The 24,426-nt window shown below is 42.5% G+C and overlaps 1 protein-coding gene across 7 annotated transcripts in view; it reads right to left on the bottom strand.

The window, feature by feature from the left end:
• The window catches only part of Brd4 (bromodomain containing 4), a 70,340-nt gene extending 51,041 nt beyond the window's left edge, over nt 1-19,299 (bottom strand). For 4 of the 7 annotated variants that reach the window (XR_007592467.1, XR_007592468.1, XM_050145988.1 and 1 more), the window contains exon 1: nt 18,499-19,297. The gene's annotated coding sequence lies outside the window, so the exon portion shown is untranslated. Of the gene's footprint in view, nt 1-17,909; nt 17,929-18,050; nt 18,153-18,498 lie in introns of those variants that run through there. The other 3 variants (XM_050145985.1, XM_050145986.1, XM_050145987.1) reach the window with 3 other exon arrangements.
• Between the last annotated feature and the right edge of the window lie 5,127 nt (nt 19,300-24,426).

Genomic DNA, 24,426 nt, shown 5'->3' with positions numbered 1-24,426 from the left:
AAAAAGAGGGGGGCTGGAGAGATGGCTCAGAGGTTAAGAGCATTGCCTCCTCTTCCAAAAGTCCTGAGTTCAATTCCCAGCAACCACATGGTGGCTCACAACCATCTGTAATGGGGTCTGGTGCCCTCTTCTGGCCTGCAGGCATACACACAGAATATTGTATACATAATAAATAAATATTTTAAAAAAAAGAAAAAAGAAAAACCACAGACTATATAATCCCTGTGTTCATACTCATCAGAGAAAAGGAAGCATTCATTCCTAGTTAAGAGGAAGAGAATGGGAAGAGGCAGGGAGGGGAGCAGAGAAAAATGTAGAGCTCAATAAATATCAATAAAAATATGTATTTAAAAAAGAGGAAGAGAAAACCAATGCACAGCAAATTCAAAGTGCTTAAAATATAGCTAACCTTTTGGGAAAACTCAACTGTGTTGACATAGCAAAAATTGCTAAAACATATTTTTTCATAATATTTTCTGAAAGACTTTTGCCAAATGTTAAAGTGTTGATTAAATCTCTAGTAAAGATACTTGTGTCTTCAGAGAGATGATGAAAAATCCTAGACAGAAAAATGCTGAAATGCTAAAGAGTCAAAATTAGTAAGTAGCCCCTACAAAACATCCTCATGTTCAGAGGAAAAAGCAGCTAAAATGATATATCTGTCTATGGGACTCTGTGATTAAAATATAAACTGTCATTAAAATAAAATGAAAAAAAAAAGGCTAGCATAAACACCTATTTTCATATTTCCAAGACAAGTCACAATAGTGCTTAGAATCAAAATTGTACCCACACCTTAGTTGCCCCCTTTACCTGTAGTATGAACAGATAGTTGCTTTCCCATCACTATAGGCCAGTCTCACTCAACAAGTCCCGACATCTGCCCGATGTTTCCAGTTTTTAAAGTGAAGGAAGGGGTAAGTATCTGATGGCTAATTATTATACTCCTGTTACAACAGCCTTCATTGTAAAAGACACAGGATAAAAGACCCTAACTAACATACAGCAAGGCCAGGCACAGTGGCCACTCATAGGAAGCAGACTCAGAAGCAGATTAATTTAAGGCCAACCTGGGCAAACTAACAGGACTCTGTCCCACAAATGAAATTTATCAGAAACTCCCAGCATAGCTGGGCAGTGGTGGTGCCTGCCTTCAATCCCAGGCAGAGGCAGGTGGATCTCTGTGAGTTCAAGGTCAGCCTGGTCTACAGAGTGAGGTCCAGGACAGCCAGGGTCTAACCCTGTCTAGAAAAACCCAAAAAACCAAACCAAAAAAAACCAGCACAAATCAAGATCCCATTAGCAAGCCATGCATAAATTCAAAGACCTTTGAATATTGTCATTCTGACATCTGATTACTTCAAATAAAATTTAAAAGAACTAACCATTGATCTTTCATGGTAACTACCTACTTTCCTCCAGAAAAATACTTCTCTCGCTGCCTACATCTTTCAACCTACCACACAATTTCAATCCATTCTATCCCGTCACAAAGTATTCAGAGAAGACATGTGGCAAAAATGTAAAAAAAAAAAAAAAAAAAAAAAAGTCACCAGATCCCCTGCAGCCCACCTGTTTGATCACAGGGATACAGAAAACAGAAGCCATTATTGGTGTGTGTGTGTGTGTGTGTGTGTGTGTGTGTGTGTGTGTGTGACAGTGCCCAAGGACAGAGAGACAGCTTCAAAGGAGAGAGAGAGAGAGAGACAGAGACAGAGACAGAGAGAGACACGGCGTCAAAGGACAATCATCACAACCACCCAGCTTATTTTTTTGTTTGTTTGTTTGTTTTTGAGAATGGCTCTTTCACTAGCCTAAAGCTTGCCAAGTGAACTAAGCTGCCTAGCTGTCAAGTTCCAGAAGATCCACTTGTCACTACATCTTAGTATCTCAATGCTGTAATTACAAGTAAACGTCACCTCATCTGAAATGTTTTCTAATTTTTTACATGGGTTCTCAGGTCTTCGTGACTGTAAAGCAAGTAAGTATTTTATACCTTATCTTCCTAGCTTCCCAGAAGAAAAGTCTTGTGCTTTCATTTCTAGAATACATAGCTATGATATGAACTAAAACTGACTAAGCACATATACCTGAGAACCAATAGTAGCCCCACTAGGAAATTTGCTGAGCCTAGTTGTCACAACCGGAATTGGTAAGCAATGCATTAGTAGCAATTTTCTCAGTTAAGTGCCAACTTTCCCTGACCACCCACATGTTGAAAGAATGAACCTTGTCAGGTGGTAGTGAGACACTTTAATCCCAGCATTTGGGAGGCAGAGGCAGGTGGATCTGTGATTTTGAGGCCAGCCTGGACTACAGAGTGAGTTCCAAGACAGTCAGGACTACAATCAGGGTTACACGGAGAAACCCTATCTAGAAAAATCAAAATAAATAAAAAATAAATGAGTTAGTAAGTAAGTAAATAAAATCTGTCTGTACTCAGACCAAGAAGCAATTACTGACCGTCTACACCGAGGCATAGGGCTCGCAGTGGTATTCAAACCTCATAAGGATATTGAACAATAAAAGAGTATAGGACCTTGGGTTTAGATCCAGTCAAGCTCATTAACTAAAACAAAAAAGTCAGTCAAGAATCTGCATGATCCCTTTACCTATACCTCAAACTCGCACAGAGTGGAAAGGCACTTTTTTTTAAAAAAAAAAGACTTTAAGTATTCTTATCAAATTTAATCATTTGGGTGGGGAATGCAGACCAGTGGAAGTCAAAACAACATTTGGGAACCATTTCTCTCCTACTATGTGGGTCTTGAGGATCAACTCAAGTCATCAGGCTTGATGGTAAAAGCACCTTTATAACTAACCCTTTACAGAAAATTTTATCAACATAGAATGTAGCTAGTATCAGGAGTGTTCTTGCAAAGCACAAAGGAGGAGTTAATAAATCCACATACATTAATTAAAAATAAGACCCTCTATCAAACAATACTCTAAAACATGCAGAGGGGACACCAAACTCTACCCAAAAGACAACAGTGCTCATATCCTACCAATAGCTTTATAATTAAAAATCACAATGACGTTTTACATAATCAAAACTGGCAAAATTAATTCCATTAACCTATAGTAAAAATGTGAATGAACATTTAAAAACTTGGCAAGGAAACTGCTACGATTGTTTTTAAAATACTTGGTCAGGGGCTGGAAAGATGACTCAGCAGTAAAGAGCACTGCTCTTCCAGAGAGTCCAATTCCCAGAACCCACATGGCAGCTCACAACTGCCTGTAACTCGAGGTCCGGGGGGTTCTGATGCCCTTATACAGACATACATGCAGGCAAAACACCAATTCATTTGAAATAAAATATGAAATACAAATAAGTCGTTTTTTAAAAATACTCGGTCGCCAGGCAGTGGTGGCGCACGCCTTTAATAGGCAGAGGCAGGCGGAGCTCTGTGAGTTCGAGGCCAGCCTGGTCTACAAGAGCTAGCTCCAGTACAGGCCCCAAAGCTACAGAGAAACCTTGTCTCAAAAAATAAAATAAATAAAAAAAGAAAGAAGGAAGGAAGGAAGGAAGGAAGGAAGGAAGGAAGGAAGGAAGGAAGGAAGGAAGGAAAGAAAAAAATACTTGGTCATTTTACATTAGCATCCCTGCTGACCCAGATATTCCATTCCTATGCATTTGCTGAAAAATTTGGACATATTTTACATGTAAAATGCTCATGGGCTGGAGAGATGGCTCAGTGGTTAAGAGCACCGTCTGCTCTTCCAGAGGTCCTGAGTTCAATTCCCAGCAACCACATGGTGGCTCCAAACCATCTGTAATGAGATCTGGCAGGGCGTTTGGGTATACATGGAGGCAGAAAGTTGTATTCATAATAAATAAATATATCTTAAAAAAAAAAAAACACTGAGATTCCTTTAAAAAAAATGCTCATGACAACACTGCTCTCTTAATGTGTCTGTTCTGTACTCCCAATAAAAACAATTCTGGGGGCTGGAGAGATGGCTCAGCAGTTAAGAACTCTTGACTGTTCTTCCAGAGGACCAGGGTTCAATTCCAAGCAATCACACGGCAGCTTACAATTGTCTGAAAATCCAATTCCAAAGGATCTGACACCTTCACACCAATTCACATAAAATCAAGTTAAATCATAAAAAAAATTCTGATTACACAAATTGAATATGCACATACATGTAAAATACATAAGATATAGAGGAAATGAGCAAAAGCACAGAGAAAATAAGTTAAGAAGTTCAACATCTATCTTGACCACATCATGCATTCAGGCCTGTATACAGGGTCACCCTACAGGAACTGAAGTGTCTCATGACAAGACTCATCTGAGAAACAGTATCACGACTATTACCTGAGTGTAGTGACACAAATCTCTAATCCCAACCAGAAGGCCAAAGTAATAAGAGAGGGAGTTTGAAAATAGCCTGAGTGGGCTGGAGAGATGGCTCAGAGGTTAAGAGTACTGACTGTTCTTCCAGAGGTTCTGAGTTCAATTCCCAGTAACCACATGGTGGCTCACAACCATCTGTAATGAGATTTGGTGCCCCCTTCTGGCTTACAGACAGGATACTGTATAAATAAAGAAATCTTAAAAAAGAAAATAGCCTGAGTTACATAAAGAGTTCAAAGCCCATCTTGGTTACATGAGACCTGGCCCCCCAAAATATAAACAGGCAAGGGTGTAGAAAAAATGATGTAACATAAGGCAAACACTTTCAACACCCATTAGGAAGTTCCTTGAAAACTACTTAAACAAGAGCACTACAAAACTCATAATTCTATCCTTTCGTGTATATATCCAAGGAAAGGAAGCACATTTCTACAAAAACGGAATCCTTCATGTACAAAAAGTCACAGCAGAGGCAGAGGCAGGCGGATCTCTGTGAGTTCGAGACCAGCCTGGTCTACAGAGATAGTTCCAGGACAGGTTCCAAAGCCACAGAGAAACCCTGTCTCGAAAAACCAAAAAAAAAAGTCACAGCATTACTCATAAGAGACAGAAAGTTGAAACAACCAAACTATCTGTCAACTGATTAAAAGATGATCTCTGTTATAAGGATGAAACCAGATTATCTAAGAGAGGGAGCACCTCTGGGAGAGAAAATTGCATAATGTAGCACTCAATCCCAAAGCTTAATAGTGGACTTCTGAGGACTAATATTCAGTATCCAAGAATCACTGGACAGAAGAGGAAGAAGCAATTCATGCCCATCAAGTAAGTCACAGACTACTGAGGCAAAGCTTATCAATACTGGCATCGCTAGATGCTATTTCCACTGTTACATGTGCTCAAGAAGTAAGAGAAGCCTCTCTTTAAAACATCTATAACATTAAGCTGCTCTAGCAACATTGATACAACACATATAAGTGTTAGCTTTATTCAGTGAGGTTTTTCAAAATGAGACCTGATGAATCAAGATAGCCCTCAAAACTATCCACAGCCCATGTAACACAAAGCATGCTGGAGTAACAAAAGTGGACCTCTAGACTACAGGATGCAACTTAAGGAAAGTGAAGGTAGCTGAGGGTGGAAATGGAAACCACCTATCCAATCCCATGCACCCACTTCAAAAACAGAAACAAAACGTAAAACTCCTGTAAGTAATCTTACTTCTCTTACAGAATAGAAAAGGAAAACTGCCTGAGTTAATAAAAGGCATGCCTTTACATGAGTGGAATTAAAGTAAGAAATGGGAATAACTATTCAGGTGGTGCATACCTTTAACCCAGCACTTGGGAGGCAGAGGCAGGTGGATCAAAAAGAAATGGGAATAACTAAAAGCTAACAAAAGTAAATGAATGCAGAAAAAGTCATTAGTGTATATTCAGAGAAATCGGAGGGGTGAAGGAGTTTATAATAGACACTGCACTGTTCTCAGTAATGAGTTCTTTTCCATCCTGACTCAATTCTGCCCCAATTACAGGAGTATGAATTATTTAAGTTTATGGTTTTGTATTTCCTACTTCTTCCACCAGGCAGTGAAGTGGGGAGGGAGAGTAGAGTGAAGTCCCAAATGCAGCCTGGTATAATGTGTTCTCATACCTGATGTGCCAAGAATGGTACACTTACTTTCTCATAAACTATCTTCTTCAGCTTGCAAATTCACATATATCCCTGAACAAGTTTCCCATAACTGAGAGCAGGCACTAAAAGCTACATAAGAGACCATACTCAAAGTCTACCTATCCAAATAATGATCAGCCTGGCTAAGAACCGCTGGATTGCTTTCTACAGCAGAGGTTCCAGGCAAACATCAAATCTCAGTGATGTGAAAAGAAGAAGCCAGGGTAGAGTTCAAGGGAAAAAAAAGAAAGAAAAAAGAAAAAAACCTTTCTTCATCTGTAGATTATAATACACTATTCTGAAATTTCTCCTTCCCATTAAAAAAGCACAAGTAATAAGGTGAGGGAGGCTAAAAGAATTCCAGCAATATGGCAGCATTGTTGATACAGAGGTAACTTGAAGACTCTAGAAAACCCTCCATGGATATTTACAGGGACAAACCTACTGAGTACTCCAGACCAATCTGAGGTCAAAAGTCTGTGAATCTCTACAAGACCGGGATATATGTGAAAATCTCCAAAACAAAACATCTTAACATCATAGAATTTATCGCTGAAGTAAAACACAGTAAATTCCTCCTGAATATGAATCTGTTTAAGATTCAAACTATGTATGCATGCATTTTTTTAAAGAAATCTTCTAATTCTAGAGGGCTCTCCAACCTTTCCTAAAAACTGATGCACCAGCAAAAAGTTCGGCTGGTCTAATTCTTGACCACTCAACTTCCCCTGGGAAGCATGGCCTAGAGACCCATGTGGTGTTCGTTCATGAACTCATGCCTGGGTTGATTGGGGGGGGAGGGGGATACTATGCCTAAGGCCTCTATTCAGAGCCAACATTGGTAATAAAAGGTGATGCAATGGAAAGGTCTGCCTCCTGTTTGCTTGTCCTTCAGTCAATCTTTGACAACTGCTTTCAAAAGCAAGAACCATATGAAAATGATTATTATAGTTGAGCTTATTTTGATTATGGAAATCTCAATACACCCCCTGTAATACTAGAAGAATGCTAAGCAGCAGATTTTACAAAATGCTGGGTACAGAAACAGTTTAGCCAATCATGAAACTCTAACGGTTGCTTCTCTAAACTTGAAAACAATTCTAAAACATCTTCCAGGAGTGTCATTCATGTAAGCCTACTGAAACTTAACCTATCTGACTTCTAAACCAAGACTTCCTGACAATTCCTTCATAGTGTAAACCTTTCATCCTTCTATTTCCTAAGTTATTTTCTGCCACACTGAGAAACCTGTATTATCAGCAGCATGATCTGACATGGGTGTTCTACCTCTGATGCCCAACTCAAGTTTGATGATTTGCTACTTGAACCCCCAAAGACCTAACATTTCCTTAAGAAAAGCTACCTTAACAAAAGATGTGGGCTGGGGAAATGGCTCAGCAGTTAAGAGAACCAGGGTAGCTCACAACTGTCTGCAACTCTAGTTTCACAGATACAATGCCCTCCTCTGAATTCCAGAGACTACCAGACATACATGGTGTATATATATACTTGGAAGCACCCATATACACATATCATAAATAAAATTAAAGTCATGAGGAGAGGGCTGGAGAGACAGCTAAGCGATTAAGAGTATTGGCTGGCCAGGTGGTGGTGGCGCACACCTTTAATCTAATCCTACCACTTGGAAGACAGAGGCAGGCGGATCTCCGTGAGTTCGACAGCAGCCTGGTCTACAGAGCAAGTTCCAAGACTGGCTCCACAGCTACTGAGAAACCTTGTCTCAAAAAATAACAACAAGAACAACAACAAAAAGAGCACTGGTTGTTCTCCCAGAGGAACCAGGTTCAATTCTCAACATCCACATGGTAGCTCACAACTGTGTATAACCCTGTCTCAAAAAACAAAGAAAAAAAAATTTCAATACATAAAATCAAGGGCTGGAGAGATGGCTCAGAGGTTAAGAGCATTGGCTGCTCTTCCAGAGATCCTGAGTTCAATTCCCAGCAACCACATGGTGGCTCACAACCATCTGTAATGAGATCTGTCACCTTCTTCTGGAATGCAGGCATACATGGAGGCAGAATGTTGTATACATAATAAATAAATAAATTCTTTAAAAAAAATACATAAAAATCAAGCAAAGGGTTTACAAACTAGCCTTAAAAAGTGTAATATCCTGTCACATCTTTAATGCAAGTTTTATGACACATTATTTGAAAAAAAAAAAAAGATCAAGAATTACTATTGGTGAGGTGACTCAACACCTGTAATCCCTACACTCAGAAGGCTATTAAGGAAGGATCGCTGAATTAGATGCCAACCTAGGGTACAGAGATCATATCTCAAACAAACGAACAGCAACAATATTTCCCTCAAACTCCAGACTCTAGAACCTAAACCTTTTATATCATTTTATATACAAAAAACTGAGTCCTGGAAAATTACAGTAGTCCAAGGGTAGCTGTCCAGTATGACCACTGCCCACCCACACCAGCAGGTTCTATACATGTTTCTTATTTCACCTCTACAATAATGATCAGCTCCCATAAAATACATGCTTCCTCGAAGTGAATGCCAGCTATTTCAGGTGTAAAGTCTTCAAATTTAAATCCCCCTTTAACTAACTAGTCCTCTTCCTTTTTATTTTTACACAGCCTCAAAGGCCAAACCACCTATAGTCACATGTGCCTTATTACCTGACAACTGGGGATATTAACTACACTCAAGGATACAGGAATTACTAATTAGTATTTCTGGAAATTGCATAATACAAAGTCCAACAATACCTCTCCCCTGGCACTGTTTCCACAATGTGTCCGCCCAAGTCTCTTGATGCAACAGCAGCTAGAAACAAGCAATTTCGGCCTTGAATAGAAACCAAAAAGAAGAGTTGCCGCTGCAAAATAGAAAAGATCTGGGGGACTAGAGATGGCTCAGAGGTTAAGAGCACTAGCTATTCTTCCAGAGGTCATTGAGTTCAATTCCCAGCAACCACATGATGCCTCCTAGGTACCTATGAGACCTGGTGCCCTCTTCTGGCATACAGGCACGCAGAACGCTGTATACATAATAAATAAATCTTTTTTTAAAAAAAAGGGGGGGGGTGGAAAGATGCCTCAGCAGTTAAGAGCATTGCCTGCTCCTCCAAAGGTCCCACATGGTGGTTCACAACCATCTGTAATGATATCTGGTGCCCTCTTCTGGTCTGCAGGCATACATACAGACAGAATACTGAGAGTACTGTATACATAATAAGTAAATCTTTAAAAAAAAAGAAAAGATCTAGAGAGGGGCTGGAGAGGTGGCACAGAGGTTAAGAGCACTGACTGCTCTTCCAGAGACCCTGAGTTCAATTCCCAGCAACCACATGGTGATTCACAACCATCTGCAATGAGATCTGGTGCCCTCTGCTGGCCTGCAGCATACATGCAGACAGAACACTGTATACATAATAAATGAGAGAGACAAATATTCTCAGTCCTTTGAACAAAACAAATGCTACTGGCTTACACTTTCCCTACCCAAGATATGCCCTCAGTCACACATACAGTGCCACCCTGTTCTCAAAGCTTAGAATACAGACTCCATTTTACAAACTTCAGATGAGTCTGTACCATTGACAGTGACTTCCACAGCTATCTTTCTGGTATACAATGATACAAGACCATTGCTTGCTGCAAAGTTCTAGAGACACCCCACAATGGAAGATCTAACAGGATTTTCTCTAGAGGGAAAAAAGGGTCAGTAAACAGGATAGTACACCATTAATCCCAGCATTCAGGAGATGTGAAATTTACTCAATTTCTCCTTCGTTTGACACAACGTAGCCTTGGTTAGCCTTCACAGCAGGATGGCCTTAAACTCAAGAGATCTGTCTGCCTGCTTCTGCCACCTCAGTGCTGAGATGAAAGATGTCCAGCAATTTCTCTTAATTTGGAGTTAATGTTTAAATTATCAGACCTATTTGTAAAAGAGCTGGGCGGTTGTGGCTCACACCTCTGATCCCAGCACTTTTTAGTCTCAGCCCTTGGGAGGCAAAGGCAGGCAGATGTCTGTGGGTTTGAGACAAGACTGGTCTATATATAGAGTGGGTTCCAGAACAGCCAGGAATACACAGAGAAAAACCCTGCCTCAAAACAAACAAGTAAAATACACCTTTGAATTTCACACAAACTGACAAAAAGGTATTCCCTCAGAAATTGGTTCTCGTGGTCAAGACCTAAAATCCAACTGCAAGAACCCAGCCTAACATTCAGGAACTATAACAGCTCAGCCATTCAATTGTTAGTTTCATCCTACCAATCCCTTGCTGGAGACCATCATCAAACCTGGACATCAATACAATTCAAAACGGAGTCAATGGAAGCAGTAAGGGTATGCAGAGATGTGTCTGTCTCCACTTCACCAGCATCTTTTTGCTCTTTCATAAAGTTACATCATCATCAGGCCTGCTCCTGCTAGATCATTTTTTCCAAATTGCAGCAAACATCAAAGCAGATACCTTCATAACTAGTATATTTCAACTAATCCCATTATCCTGCTCTTAGTATCTCATCAGGTATGATGGGCAATTCCCACCTTTATTATCAATCATCTACATTAGTATTCACTGAAATTGGCTTAGAAGGAGACAAGGCACCCTTGGAAGGTACCTGGTGGATAGTGGTATGATCAGATGACTTGCCCAGAAAACCAAGCCCTGCTTTATCAGCGTCAGAGTTAAGTTATTCCTACCTGTGGATATACTCAGTGCCTGGTACCTTCTTCCCACCTTACTCTTTATCCTACTTAATACAAGCAGATTGTAAATACCTTCTTCCTTGTTTCCGTTGTTCGAGACAGGGTTTCTTTGTAGACTTAGAGCCTTCCCTGAAACTAGCTCTTGTAGACCAGGCTAGCCTGGAACTCACAGAGCTCTGCCTGGAGTGCTGGGATTAAAGGCATGTGTCACCACAACCTGGTGATTGTAAATACCTTAAGAGAGCTCTGGACTGGTGACAAGATTAAAATGAGTGTCATGCAAGAAATTTATTTTAATGCAAAAAAGGCAAGGACAGGCAGGGACAAATAAGAGACTGAAAGTCAGGCAGCAGGACCAGATTCAAGATGCCAAGTACAGTCTTATGAGCACAATAGTAAAACTGAGTTGCGACTGAAAGCCTGCTTGGGTCTCTGGAGCCACCTTCCTTAAAACAACCAGATAAGGTCTGGAGGTGGTAGCACAAGCCTTTAATCCCAGCACTCACAAGGCAGAGTTCAAGGCCAACCTGGCCTAAGAAGGAAGTTCCAGGACAGGCTCCAAAGCTAGAGAAACCAGTCTCAGCACACAAACAAATAACAATCAGATAATAGGGGCTCTGTTGGCAGGACCAGGAAACTGGGTTTGGGGGAGAAAGGTCAAAGAGCAAGTGCTCAGGAACATTTTTCTCTCAGAAGCCCTGAGAATACACCTAAGAAAAGATATTTTATATTTCACAAGTCACTTATGTTAAGAACCTCATTTATATAAACAAGACATTGCTAAACTCTTACAAAAAAATGGAAACTCATGTAACTGAAAATTTTCAAAAATACACACCTTTTGATATAGTGGTCTTGTTCCTAGAGATGAAAATCTGAAAACCACATCCAAAAATAGAAATTATGTTAGAATTAAATGATAGTTTAAGTACTTTTAGGAAGGCTTACCCTGTAGTAATTTGGTAAAACAAAAGAAATTAGGTAGGCTTTGCTGATGAACATCTGTAATCCCAATAATTGGAAGGCAAATGCCGGCTGACTTATTTCAAGACCAGCCAGGGTTACAGAGGGCATTTATCTCAAAAAACAAAACCCCAACCAGGGCGAGTGAGAGTGCTCTGCAGTTCAAAGAGCTTTTGATGTTCAAGTTTGACAAGAGACAGTCAGGACCTACATAAAGAGAATGGAGAACCAAGTCTAAAAAGTTGTCCTCTGACTTCCACACTTGCACTAACACTCATACACTCTGTCACAATAATAAACACCCCACAGTTAGGAAGATAACTCAGTAGTAGAGTGCCTGCCTAGCCTATGCAATGATCTTGAGGGTCTGACCCAATTTTGTTACGAAAGTATAGGGGGAAAAACTAAAAGAATGATAGGATTAAAAGAAAGCTTTTAATTTCAAAAAACATTTTAAACTTTCCAAACTCTTTAAATGACGACATACCACCTACAATTGTCCAGATAAAATAAAAATGATGTGGCGTTGTGATGCATAGCTTAGATCTCTGTTAAGAAGCCAGCCAGATCTACACAGTGAGACATCAAGGAACAAGACTGCGGCACACATAGCCTAACAGTAAGCTCTTGCCTAGCTTTTGAGAGGCCCCAGGTTCCATTTTCCCCTGCCTATGTGGAAATTAGGAAGAGATAAGTATCTGCTCTGTTCTAAACATGACACTGGACATTGTTTTATCAACTTATTCAGAATCATTCTGAAATTTATCCTGGGATATGTGGATAGTTGTATTGAGATGGCCGGCTGTTTAGTGTGGAAGAAAAAGGTGTCTTTAAAAAATAAAAATAAGGGACTAGAGATGGTTCAGCGATTAAGAGCATTTCTGATCGATCTTAAAGGACCTAGATTTGGTACCCAGATCCATACAGCTATCCTTAACTCCAGTTCCATAGAATCCTATTACCTCTTCTGACTCCAAGAGCACCAGGCCTGCAGCTAACACGCATATATGCAGGTAAAACATTCAAACACAGAAAATAAGCCTTTAAAGAGATGAGAGAGAGAGAGAGAGAGAGAGAGAGAGAGAGAGAGAGAGAGAGAGAGAGAGAAAGAGAGAAGCATGCCACTGTGGCGCATGCCTTTAATCCCAGCACTGGGAGCTAAAGGCAGGTAAATCTCGGAGTTCAAGGGGCTGCCTGGTCTACAGAGTTCCAGGACAGTCAGGGCTACACAGAGAAACAGAAACCCTTCTTAAAAAAAAAAAAAAAAAAAAAAACAGAGGTATAAGGCCCGTGAGATGCCTCAACAAGTAAAGGTGTTCACAGCAAAGTCTGAGGACCTGAGTTCAATCCCCAAGACCTACACAGTAGAAGACAGAATCAATTCCTACAAGTTACTGACCACTACACATACTTACGGCAGACATGCATAAACCCAAAAGAAATACACAATTCAAAATTTTAAGGCTGGGCATGTTGGTGCTCGCCTTTAATCCCAGCACACAGAAGCAAAAATAGAAAAAAGGTAGATGTTTGTGACTTGAGGCCAGCCTGGTCTAAACAGTGAATTTCAGGACAGCGAGACACTCTGGCTACCTGTTCCAGACTTTCTCCTACATACTGTATCAAACTTTTCTGTAAGCACCTACATTCTCAGGCTACCAAATCTCCATTCATCTAAACGCATTTTGCTAGGCTTTTCTTTTGACCCTATGATATAAATATAAGCAATGCTGTTCGTCTCTGCAGGGCTGGGGGGAACAGGTCAACTATTAAGGTGCTTGCCTAACTTGCAAAATTCAGTGTATGATTCCCCGGCACTACATAAATGGAGGATGATGAAGCATAGCTGTTAATTCCAGCACTCAAGTGGAGGCAGAAGGACCCTAAATTCAAGGTCTTCCTTGGCTGAGACCCAGACTCAAACTAATCCCTCTGCTAGAAAACAAAAACAAAACAAACCAACAGTCTCTGTACATCTTCAAAATGTTAACTATAATTATCATCTGACCTATCAAATTACATATATATACATATATATAGCCCATAAAAATTAATGCATGTCCACATAAATACTTATGCACAACTTTTTTTTCTTATAAACAGGGCTTTACAGCTGGGCACTGGTGGCACATAGTTTTAATCCCAGCACTCAGGAGTCAGAAGCAGGCAAATCTCTGTGAGTTTGAGGCCAGCCTGGTCTACAGAGGGAGTTCCAGGACTACTCCAAAGCTACAAAGAAACCCTATCTTAAAAAACCAACCAACCAAACAAACAAAGAGTAGTTTATACTCAAGCCCATTTTATCCATTAAAATTGAGTAAATAAAATGTGATACACCTAAATAGAGTATTATTTTCTCATTAAAGAAAATAAAGTGCTGATCCATGTTAAATGAAACATTTAAAAGCAAAGTTAATGAAAGTCAGGCACTAAAGGTTAAAGAAGTATCTGGAAGGAGCAAATATGCAGAGTAGATTATAGTTTCCAGGGATTATGGGAGGATGAAAAGTAATTTGCTACCAGAACGATGGGTCCTTTGTGAGGACATAGAAATGTCCTATAACTGATTATAGCGATGGATGCACAAGTCTGTGACCATGCTAAAATTAGGTAAATTTTGTTGTGTGAATTATGTACCTCAAAGGTGTTCTTAAAAATGTAAAACAAAGAGCAAACAAACAAGAAGTTTGATAAAAATTATACAACAGTGTTAACCTCAGATTGCACAAAACTGATAACACTTGAGATACCAAAAAAAAAAAAAAACCACTGTAAAAAATCTTTTTTTCTCTTGTACATAGTAAGAGTTAAGGAATGACAGAGATTGATATTTATACAAGAATCAACGATAAAACCATCAACTTTTTTAAAAAAGTAATAGCCGGGCGCTGGTGATGCACGCCTTTAATCCCAGCACTCTGAAGGCAGAGGCAGGCGGATCTCTGTGAGTTCAAGGCCAGACTGGTCTAAGAGCTAGTTCCAGGACAGGCCCCAAAGCTACAGAGAAATGCTGCCTGGAAAAAGCAAGCAAGCAAACAAAAATAACAAATGTTTTACTGACATGAAAGTTAAGAAATGCTACATTTCTTATGCAATTTATCTCCCTTTTAAAAAACTTTCTCCTTGCCAGGTTGAACTAACAGATCAATCCCACCCAGGCACACTGAAAGCTGCTAAGTAGAAAACTCAAAACACACAGTAGTGCACATTAAGTAATTGTGTACCACACTGCTCAAACTCAGTAAATTTACCAAAATTACTAGGGGCTTCAATGTTACCTTAGTTAAAACTCACACTCCTTATAAGTCGTAGTATTTTTTTAATGAACTTGCATTTAGTATTATGTATGTCAAATTCCTATCCAATTATTAAGATGTTCTTTTAGGCACTAAAGAGACAAATGAAGAATAAGAAAAAGCAAAGTCAAAAGCCTCTGGTGGAATTTAATTCTGATGAAAGAAAAAAAGTAACTTAAAGGAAAATGGTACATGTGCATGCTACAGGTATTAAATGAAATAGCAGCAAGTTGTCTCAGAACTCTCACTTTGCAAATGTCCAGTATTTTCTTACTAGAATAAAAAAAAAAAATCACAAAGACTTAACAATACTACTATTAACAGGGTTTTTTGTTTGGTTGGTTGGTTTTTCAATTCAGGGTCTCTCCAAGTAGCCCTGATTGTCCAGCAACTTTCCCCCGTGTGGCAGGCTGACCTCAAACTCACAAGATCCACCTGCCTCTGCCTCTGGAATGCTAGGATTAAAGGCGTGTGCCACCACCACACCTGGCTCCATTAGCAATTTTCAATAACAAATATTCTTTCTTGTTCTCAGAATGAGTGTGTGCCCCAGGCTATCTTAACTGGGGAGTCTCCAGCCTCTCTGCTTAGTGCTGAGATTACTGTAACACTCTGCCCATCTTCTTCGCAACCAATGTCATCAATCCCACATTTCTCAAACTTTTGGTGAGAGATGGAGGGATGTGCAGTGCATGCTGGGCTCCAGGAAGTCATAAGACAATGTCAATTCTGAAGAGCTGAAGTTATAGGACATTGTAAACTGACCACTGTGGGTCCTACACAAGAGCAGCGGGGCCAGCTCTGCAGACTCTAGACATCAATATACTTTATACCACACAGATGACAGTGGGCTGTCAGAAGCAAAGTGCCCAAAATGACTTTGAAAACAATTCCAAGCAGGATGTTGTGGCTCACAGCCCTTGGGAAGCTGAGACAGGAGGACTGTAGAGTTTGACAACAGCCTAGGCTAGAGTGAAACCTTGTCTCAAAATATAATAACATCCAGAGACCGGCAAGATAGATCATCTGTACTTGCTAAGGACCCAGGTTCTGGTCCCAGCACTCTCAAGGCTGCTCACAAACATCTGCACCTATAAGTCTGGGAGATGTGAGGCCCTTTTCTGGCCTCTAAAGGAAGAATGCGTGTGGTGCACAAAAATTAACATAACTTCCAATCTTCAAAATTTTCTAATTCTCAAGTCATTTAACAGCCTGAATATACAACATCATTCCCTATTTCCAAATAGTGAAAGTGTGATTTAGGGCAAAGATCACAGAAACTGGCTCAAAGGGACTATCTCTTAAAAACAAAGTCTAAATTCCTTTTTTTAAAAAAATCCAATAATTTAGTGGAACTGTTACTAAGTGGTCTAAGGTTCTCCAGAAATTCTTAGCTATTTTCACCCCTGCAGCCCTCCAAACTAGATACACACTTTCAGAACACCCAAACTATCGAGCCACTTTTGTATCCCAACTTTTATCAGTAGGCAAAATCCCGTATCTTTAGCAAATTTGCATTAGGAGAATACTCGCAAGATAAAAGGGGGGTGGGTTTTTTCCAGTTAAAGCCAACTACCACACCATTTTAAGAGACTGACTCCAGCCTGAGACCTAACTCTACCGTCTCCCCAAATATGTGGTGCTTGTATTTTGTAGTATATTAGGCACTTTTCTTCTTGATTTGATCAACTCAAAAGTATTTGACAGTTTTATCTTCTCCAACCTTCCTGGCTTTATCTTCTGGGTAGGAAGGAGTTGGTTATCTATAAACGCCCTCCATGGAAAGATCATGCCCATCCAAATTTAAATGAAAAGAATGTTCTTTTAATTATTGGAAAGGCCTTAAAACAACAGTGTCAGCACGACTCACACCCTCAATCCCAGCACTCAGGAAGCAAAGGCAGGCTTACGTCTCTGAGTTCCAGGCCAACCTGGTCTACAGAGCAAGTTCCATGGTACACAAGGTACCCAGAGAAAAGCCTGTCTCAAAAAACCAAATAAACAATTATTGTAAAGGCCATAAAATACAGTGCCACCCAAAGTCTTCTTGAAATTGAAAACATTCACAAAACCTTCAAATTTTTTGTACCTGACTTTCTTTACAACTTCCAAGGTCTACCAATTACAGGCACTATAGTTTATTAAAAGTTGACATCTCCATTCATAAAAATTTTCCAACCATTCATTAAAGCACTAAAGAACACATTGGCTTAGTACACAGCGTATCGGATTTTTGTAACAAGGGCCGTCGATGGTAAGCAAAGATATTCCAATTTTCTACAGGCTTGCTGCAAGACATCACTGACATCCAAGACACACAGAATGCGAGAGAAGATAATCTAACCAGGCTGAACAAAGCATAAACAAGTAAATAAGCAGGCTAAAAACACTTTTTAAAAAATTCCTGTCTTGACTAAAAGAGAGGTCAGCCACTCAGCAGAAGCACATGACTCATCCACCGGCCTGAGCACAAGTATTCACACTGTCCACTACACTAACCTGGGATTTCCCATCCCCAACCAAGGCCCGGTCTTGGGGGTATCTCCTTCAAGTTGTGCTATTTCCGTGTTTGTGTGTGGAGGGGGGGTCATTTTATTTTGCTGAATCACAACTCCCCCACATCCCCACCCTAAACCGACACACACACTCGCAAATAAAAAAGATCATTGCAAGTGACGCCAGAGCGCACAGAACCTGGCAAAACAAAGCGCCCAAAGAAGGGGCTTCCAGACTGGGAATGGGTGGGTCGAGGGAACCACTAGTCTTTCGTCACCCCTCCTGTTCCCTGGGTCCCGTCTGGGGCAGGCAGGAGGTGGCAGCCCTCTCCCTCTGGGCGGGATCTTCTACCTCTTTCTAGGTAGAGCTCAGGGACAGCCAGAAAGGTGAGATTATGGAAGCGGTAACTCACTATCCCAGCACCGGCAGGAGGACCCAGGTGGCGGAAGGACAGCGCGCCGGGACACAGCGCGCAGCCCCGGCCAGTCCCGATGGGGAACTACAGAAAGGGGACTAGGAGTACCCGCGGCCAGCATCCCGAGCCCGGACTTACCCGGGCCGGGCGCGCACCGCGGATTCCGCGGCAGCCGCTTCCTCCTCCTCCTCCTCCTCCTCACTTGACAAAATGGCGGCGGCAGGAAGTGCCGGGCGCTTGGCCCGCCCCCCACCCGCCCCCGGCCGCCCGTCCCGCCGCCCAGCGCGCCCGCGCCCCCGGTCCCGATCTCCGATGCCGCCCGTGCCCCGGGGGACAGCGGCGGCCACAACCGCTCCACTGCAAAAGCCCGCGAGCTCGCCCCGCCGCCGCCGCCCCAACGGCGCGGGCGGCCCCAGCAGACCGCAAGCAGTCTCCGGGCCCACGAAGCTCCGGCCTCCCCGCCCCCGCGCCGCGCCGATGGCGTAGGTGGTGGCGCACCGGCTCCATTACGCAATGCAGGTTACGCGGGCCGCGCCGTGGGGCCCGGCGAGCCCGCCTTGCGACCGCGAAGGACACCGGTCCTCACCTGAGACGCTAGGCCGCACGCCGCCGCCTCCCGCTGTCCGGGCCACCTGCGCCGAGCCGGGGCCCGTCTGCCGAGCCCTTTGCGCCGCCGCACTCACAGGCCCCGCTCGCCTGCGGACACCGCCGGCAGCCGCCGCCGCAGCCGCAGCCGCCGCCACTGCTTCGGTTCCCTCGGCTGCGGGAAGAGCAGAACAAACAGCCCTGCCGCCGCCGCCAGCGCAGTGACGTCACCGCGCACGCTGCGCGCGCGGCCCCGCGTCGCCGCCGCGCCCGGCGTGCGCGTCCCGCTGGCCCTCCCAGTGGCAGAGAGCTTCGCAGCAGCCGTAGGTAGCAAGCTGAGAGATGCAGACGGGAGGCGGGCTCCCCAGGCTGGGGGAACCTTCGAAGGCAATCAAGGGACTCCACGGACGGAAGAAGGAGGCAGTGCACCCCGCAAACTGAAAAGCTAAGATCAAGAAAAGAAGACCGCACAGACAGGAGCCTTCAGAGCAACCAGAAAACTAAGAGAGAAGACTTTTCGGAGGAAGCCATCACGAAGACCCAAGGAAAAAAAACCTTGCAGATTAATGGGGATCATCACAGGGAAGATCGACGAGAAAAGATTTTTTGTTGTTGTTGTTTTTAGAGACAGAGTTTCTGTAGGTTTGGAGCCTGTCCTGGAGCTAGCTCTTGTTGACCATTTTGGCCTCGAACTCACAGAGATCCGCCTGCTTCTGCCTCACAAATGCTGGGATTAAAGGCGTGCGCCACCACCGCCCGGCCTCAGAAAAGTTTTTTTTGGTTTTGGTTTTGGTTTTTCGAGACAGGATTTCTCTGTGGCTTTAGAGCCTGTCCTGGAACTAGCTCTTGTTGACCATTTTGGCCTCGAACTCACAGAGATCCGCCTGCTTCTGCCTCACAAATGCTGGGATTAAAGGCGTGCGCCACCACCGCCCGGCCTCAGAAAAGTTTTTTTTGGTTTTGGTTTTGGTTTTTCGAGACAGGATTTCTCTGTGGCTTTAGAGCCTGTCCTGGAACTAGCTCTTGTTGACCATTTTGGCCTCCAACTCACAGAGATACACCTGCCTCTGCCTCCCGAGTGCTGGGATTAAAGGCGTGTGCACCACCGCCCGGCCTGAGAAAAGATTTTTAAGGCTAAAACAGAACTCCAAATATTTAACAATGGTCAGAAGACAAACTCAAAACTAGGCAGATGGTAAAGAGAGACATTAAGAGCCAGAGGATTGTGGTTAGGCGTGCTAGGGTGTAGAAGGTTGTGACCTGAGAATTTCTGAAAATACAGACATGTTTCAGTACATCTATTACCCCCTAGTTATGGAATTTTCTTCACTATATCGTTGTACCAATGCATTCTGAAATAGAAACTGGAGAGATGTCATGGGTTAAGAGAGCTTGCTGCTTGCTTTTCCAATGACCTGATTTCTGTTCCTGGTATCTACTTGGCAACTCACAACTATCTCATAACTCTAATTCCAGAGGATCTGATGCCCTCTTTTGGTCTCTATGGGCATCGGGCGTACATGTGGTACACTGAAATACATGCAAGCAAATATTCATAAACATAAAATTATATAAGGGAATAAACCATCAGGGAATCTTTTCTCGGAGAAGTGTCTTAAGAATTCTTACCCTTCCTGTGTGCTGGTGCACACCTTGAGTCCCAGCAATCAGGAGGCAAAAAAAAAAAAAAAAAGAATTTTTACCCTTCGTGCCTCAGCCTTCCAAGTGATGAGATCACATGTGTTCACCACCGCAACCAGTCTTTATTTCTTGGCTGGCCTCTGTAGATCTGCAGATTGATTAGTGCTGATCTTCAAGCCTAGGGCACTCTCCTTGTATACCAAACTAACACTCAAAGACTAAATCAACTTCCAACATGCTTTAAAACTAGGTATTTGACCCCTTGGGGCTTTCAAAACATTCCAGCCTGAAATGCAGTTCTTTAAGGTTTTTTAAGACAGGATTTCTCTGTATGACAGACCTGGCTAGTCAACACAGAATCACATCCCTAACCTGCTTGCTTGCCTTAAAAAAAAAAAAAAATGCTAAGGGCAGAAGAGAGATGATGTGGCTATGTGTCTGTCCAGTTTTGAACAATTTCACAGAAGCTGCTAGCAGCCTAAATCTAACTTGTACCAATCATAAAAATACCCAATATTAGCCTGGCTGCAGGCCACGGTGGCACACACCTTTGATCTCAGCACTTGGGAGGCAGAGAAAGGGAATCTCTCTGAGTTCCAGGCCAGCCTTGTCTACAGAATGAGTTCCAGGACTGTTACAAGAGAGACCCTGTCTATAAACAAAGATCAAGAGAATATCTTGGAAAAAAAAACCCAGATAATTAGTAGTTCTTGTTTCTCATAGAACCTAAGCCCATTTTTGCCTTTAATAACAATACTAGTGTTTTTTCTCCTCCCCACCCCCACCCCAGACAGGATTTTACAACTGTGTGCAAACAGGACTGGTCATGGGAAGTGCTGGGGATCAAGTTGAGGGCTTCACAACTGGAGAGATGGCTCAGTGGTTAAGAGCACTGGCTGTTCTTCCTGAGGTTCTGGGTTCAATTCCCAGCACCCACATGGTCTCTCACAATTATCTGTAGTGAGATCTGGTGCCCTCTTCTGGCCTGCAGGCATACACGGGAACAGAACAGTGTATATATAATAAATAAATCTTTTTTAAAAAAATCTGCTAGTCTGGTCTGAAAGTATCTCTTAGTAGTCCTCAATGCTTAATATGAGCTTGGGAAGGGAGGGGTCTAGTGCATCTGGTCAATTTCAGGGACTTCCTGAAGCTTTTGAGTTGTTAACTTTCAATAAGGGCTACCCTTTAGAACACCCAGAATTTTGTTTTGTCTACATAGGCCAAGCTGTCCTGGAACTCACTATGTAGACCAGGTTGCCCTCCAACTCAGAGATCTGCCTGCCTTTGTTTCAGAGTGCTGGGATTAAAGACATTAAAGACCACCATGCCTTGAAATGCTTCCCTGAAGGATACAATGTATCTAGTCCTGGGGAACTAGTATAGAACACAGATTTCAAATCTAGGCACTTGGTGAAAGTAGCAAAGAACTCCTGCAAGCTGTCCAATAATCTCTGTACTCATGTGTACACTAAATAAATGTAAAAAATTTAAACATTGTACTTAATTTTACCTGCTTTGTTTAATGTAGCTACTAGAAAATAGAAAATTTCCAGGCTGTGATGGTGCACACTTGGGATGCGGAGGCAGGTGGATCTCTGTGAGTTTGAGGCTAGCCTAGTCTACAAGGTGAGCTCCAGGACAGCCAGGACTATTACACAGAGAAACCCTGTATATTGCTTACATTATATTTCACACACATTGTCTTTCTCAAGCATTATATAGCACACACAGGAATGCTGGCCTGTGAGCAAAGGTGAAGGTTACAGGTGTGTGTCTTCAATTGCTCTCCACCTTAAATCAAGCACTTTACCCACTGAGTCATCCCCCCCAGGCCTAATTTGTTTGTGTTTTTGTTTTTCAAGACTGATCTTTCTCTGTGTAGCCCAGACTGTACTGGAACTTGCTCTTCTCTAGACCAGCTGTAGACCAGGCTGACCTTGAACTCAGAGATCGACCCCTCTGTCTCCCGTGGGCTGTGATTAAAGTGTGGCACCAGTTCCATCACCACTCTGCTAGGCTTAGTTTTGGTTTGGTTTTTGGTTTTTTGAGACAGGGTTTCTCTGTAGCTTTGGTTCCTGTCCTGGCACTAGCTCTTGTAGACCAGGCTGGCCTCGAACTCACAGAGATCCTCCTGCCTCTGCCTCCCGAGTGCTGGGATTAAAGGCGTGCACCGCCACTGCCAGGCTAAGCTTAGTAGTTTTTTTATTATTATTATTTGTATTTGTGTGTTGTGTGTATATGAATGTGGGTGCTCAAAGAAACTAAAAGAGGGCATAGGATCCCCTGGAACTGGAGATGACAGGTAGTTGTGAGATGGGTACAGGGACCTGAACACCATATGTGGTTGTTGGGAACTGAACCAGGCCTTCTGGAAGAGTAACAGGTGCTCTTAAATGCTGAGCCATCTCCAGTGCCCCCTAACATAGTACCTTCAGTTTTCCTTTGAGATATGGTCTTTTTACATAGCCCTAGCTGTCTTGGAACTCACTATGTATACTTGGCTGGCCTCAAACTCACGAGGTCTGCCTGCCTCTGCCTCCCAAGTGCTTAGACTAAAGGTGTATGTCACCAGCACTAGGCTCCAGACAAGGCTTTGTGCTCATATTGTAGGCATGAGATGCTGGGGGTGGAACCCAATGCTTTGTGCACGCTAGACAAACATTCTACCAATCATGTTCTTTACATACTTTTTAGTGTTTTCTTGCTTTTGGACTGCAGTAGGAGAAATATTTTATTGGTATTGTTTTGCTGAGTCAGGGTTTCTTGTAGCCCAGATTGACCTCCAAAACCCTGTATAACTGAGGCTGGCCTGAAACTCCTGATCTTCCTGTTTCTATTGTGGCTTTCAGATTAACTGGGACTGAGCATGGTGGTGTACACCCTTAATTCCAGTACTCAGGAGGCAGAGACAGGGGGTGTAATGGTGAGAGAGAGTGGGGGGAGGCAGAAGAGGAGAAGGGGAGAAGTGGGGAGAAGGGAGAGACAAAAGCTGCCTCTTTTGAGAGGAAGATGGAAAAGAAAGAACTACTGGAAGCTGAAGATCAGCCTGCCTCAGAGAACTGGGGAGAGAGTGGGCGTGGCTTGTCTCTTAAAGGGACAGAGCAGACCATTACAGGGGATTCGTTGAGTTTGAGGCGAACCTGGTCTATAGAGTGATTTCTAGGACAGCTGGAGCTGTGTAGAGAGACCATGTCTCAACTTTCCCCCCAAAATAACCCACTGATACACATATTTTTTTTTAATTATCAGGCTATAGGTATAGCTCAGCAATAGAGAACTTGCTTAGCACGTCCCAGACCACATGTTTGAGCCCCATCATCAATAAAGAAAGGGAATATACATGTAAAATTTAGTAATGATTTTAAAAAAAGTTTTGTTTTTTATTATATATACCGTGTTCTGTTTGCGATGTGCCACTGCAGGCCAGAAGAGGGCACCAGATCTCATTACAGATGGGTGTGAGCCACCATGTGGTCGCTGGAAATCGAACTCAGAACCTCTGGAAAAGCAGTCAGTACTCTTAACCAATGAGCCATCTTTCCAGCCCTAGTAATGATTTTTTTAAAATCAAGGGTGCATACATATAGCTTTGTCACCTTTGGAAAAGCTTTAGTACTTGTTGTGTCTTGTACTGATTCTGTCAGTTTGCAATTAGAACCTGATCCCAATGTTTTCACACTAGAATTTTCACACACACTTTACAACCCAGCTCTCCTAATTCCTTAAAGACTGATAGAGCACCTGAGGTGACATGCTGTGACAACAAACAAATAAACAAAACTCCTTTTAGGAAAAAAGAATTTATTTTGGTTCACAGTTTGTGCCATGGACATTTCCTGGGGAGATATAAATATACCCCTAGCCCCAGATAGAATGCCAGTGACAGAACAAAGTAATGACCCCAAAGTCCATCTTAGCAAAGCAATGAGTTTGTTGGGCTAACTTACAGAACATGGTGACCCCAAAGAAGCGGCTCATTATGCAGGGCAGTGGTGGCACACGTCTTTAATCCCAGCACTCGGGAGGCAGAAGCAGACAGATCTCTGTGTGTTCGAGGCCAGCCTGGTCTATAAAGTGAGTTCCAGGAGTCATAGCTACATAGAGAAACTCTATCTTTTTTTTTTTAAAGCCCAGACTGGTCTTTTTTTTTAATATTTATTTATTTATTTATTTATTTATTTATTTATTTATTTATTTATTATGTATACAATATTCTGTCTGTGTGTATGCCTGAAGGCCAGAAGAGGGCACCAGACCTCATTACAGATGGTTGTGAGCCACCATT

This window comes from Alexandromys fortis, unplaced genomic scaffold (assembly GCF_014885135.2).
Source record: "Alexandromys fortis isolate MF-2015 unplaced genomic scaffold, M_Fortis_MF-2015_v1.1 scaffold_42, whole genome shotgun sequence".
NCBI classification, from domain to species: domain Eukaryota; kingdom Metazoa; phylum Chordata; class Mammalia; order Rodentia; family Cricetidae; genus Alexandromys; species Alexandromys fortis.
The sequence above is the reverse complement of the archived record's forward strand: the minus strand, read 5'-3'. Positions and strand labels throughout refer to the sequence as shown.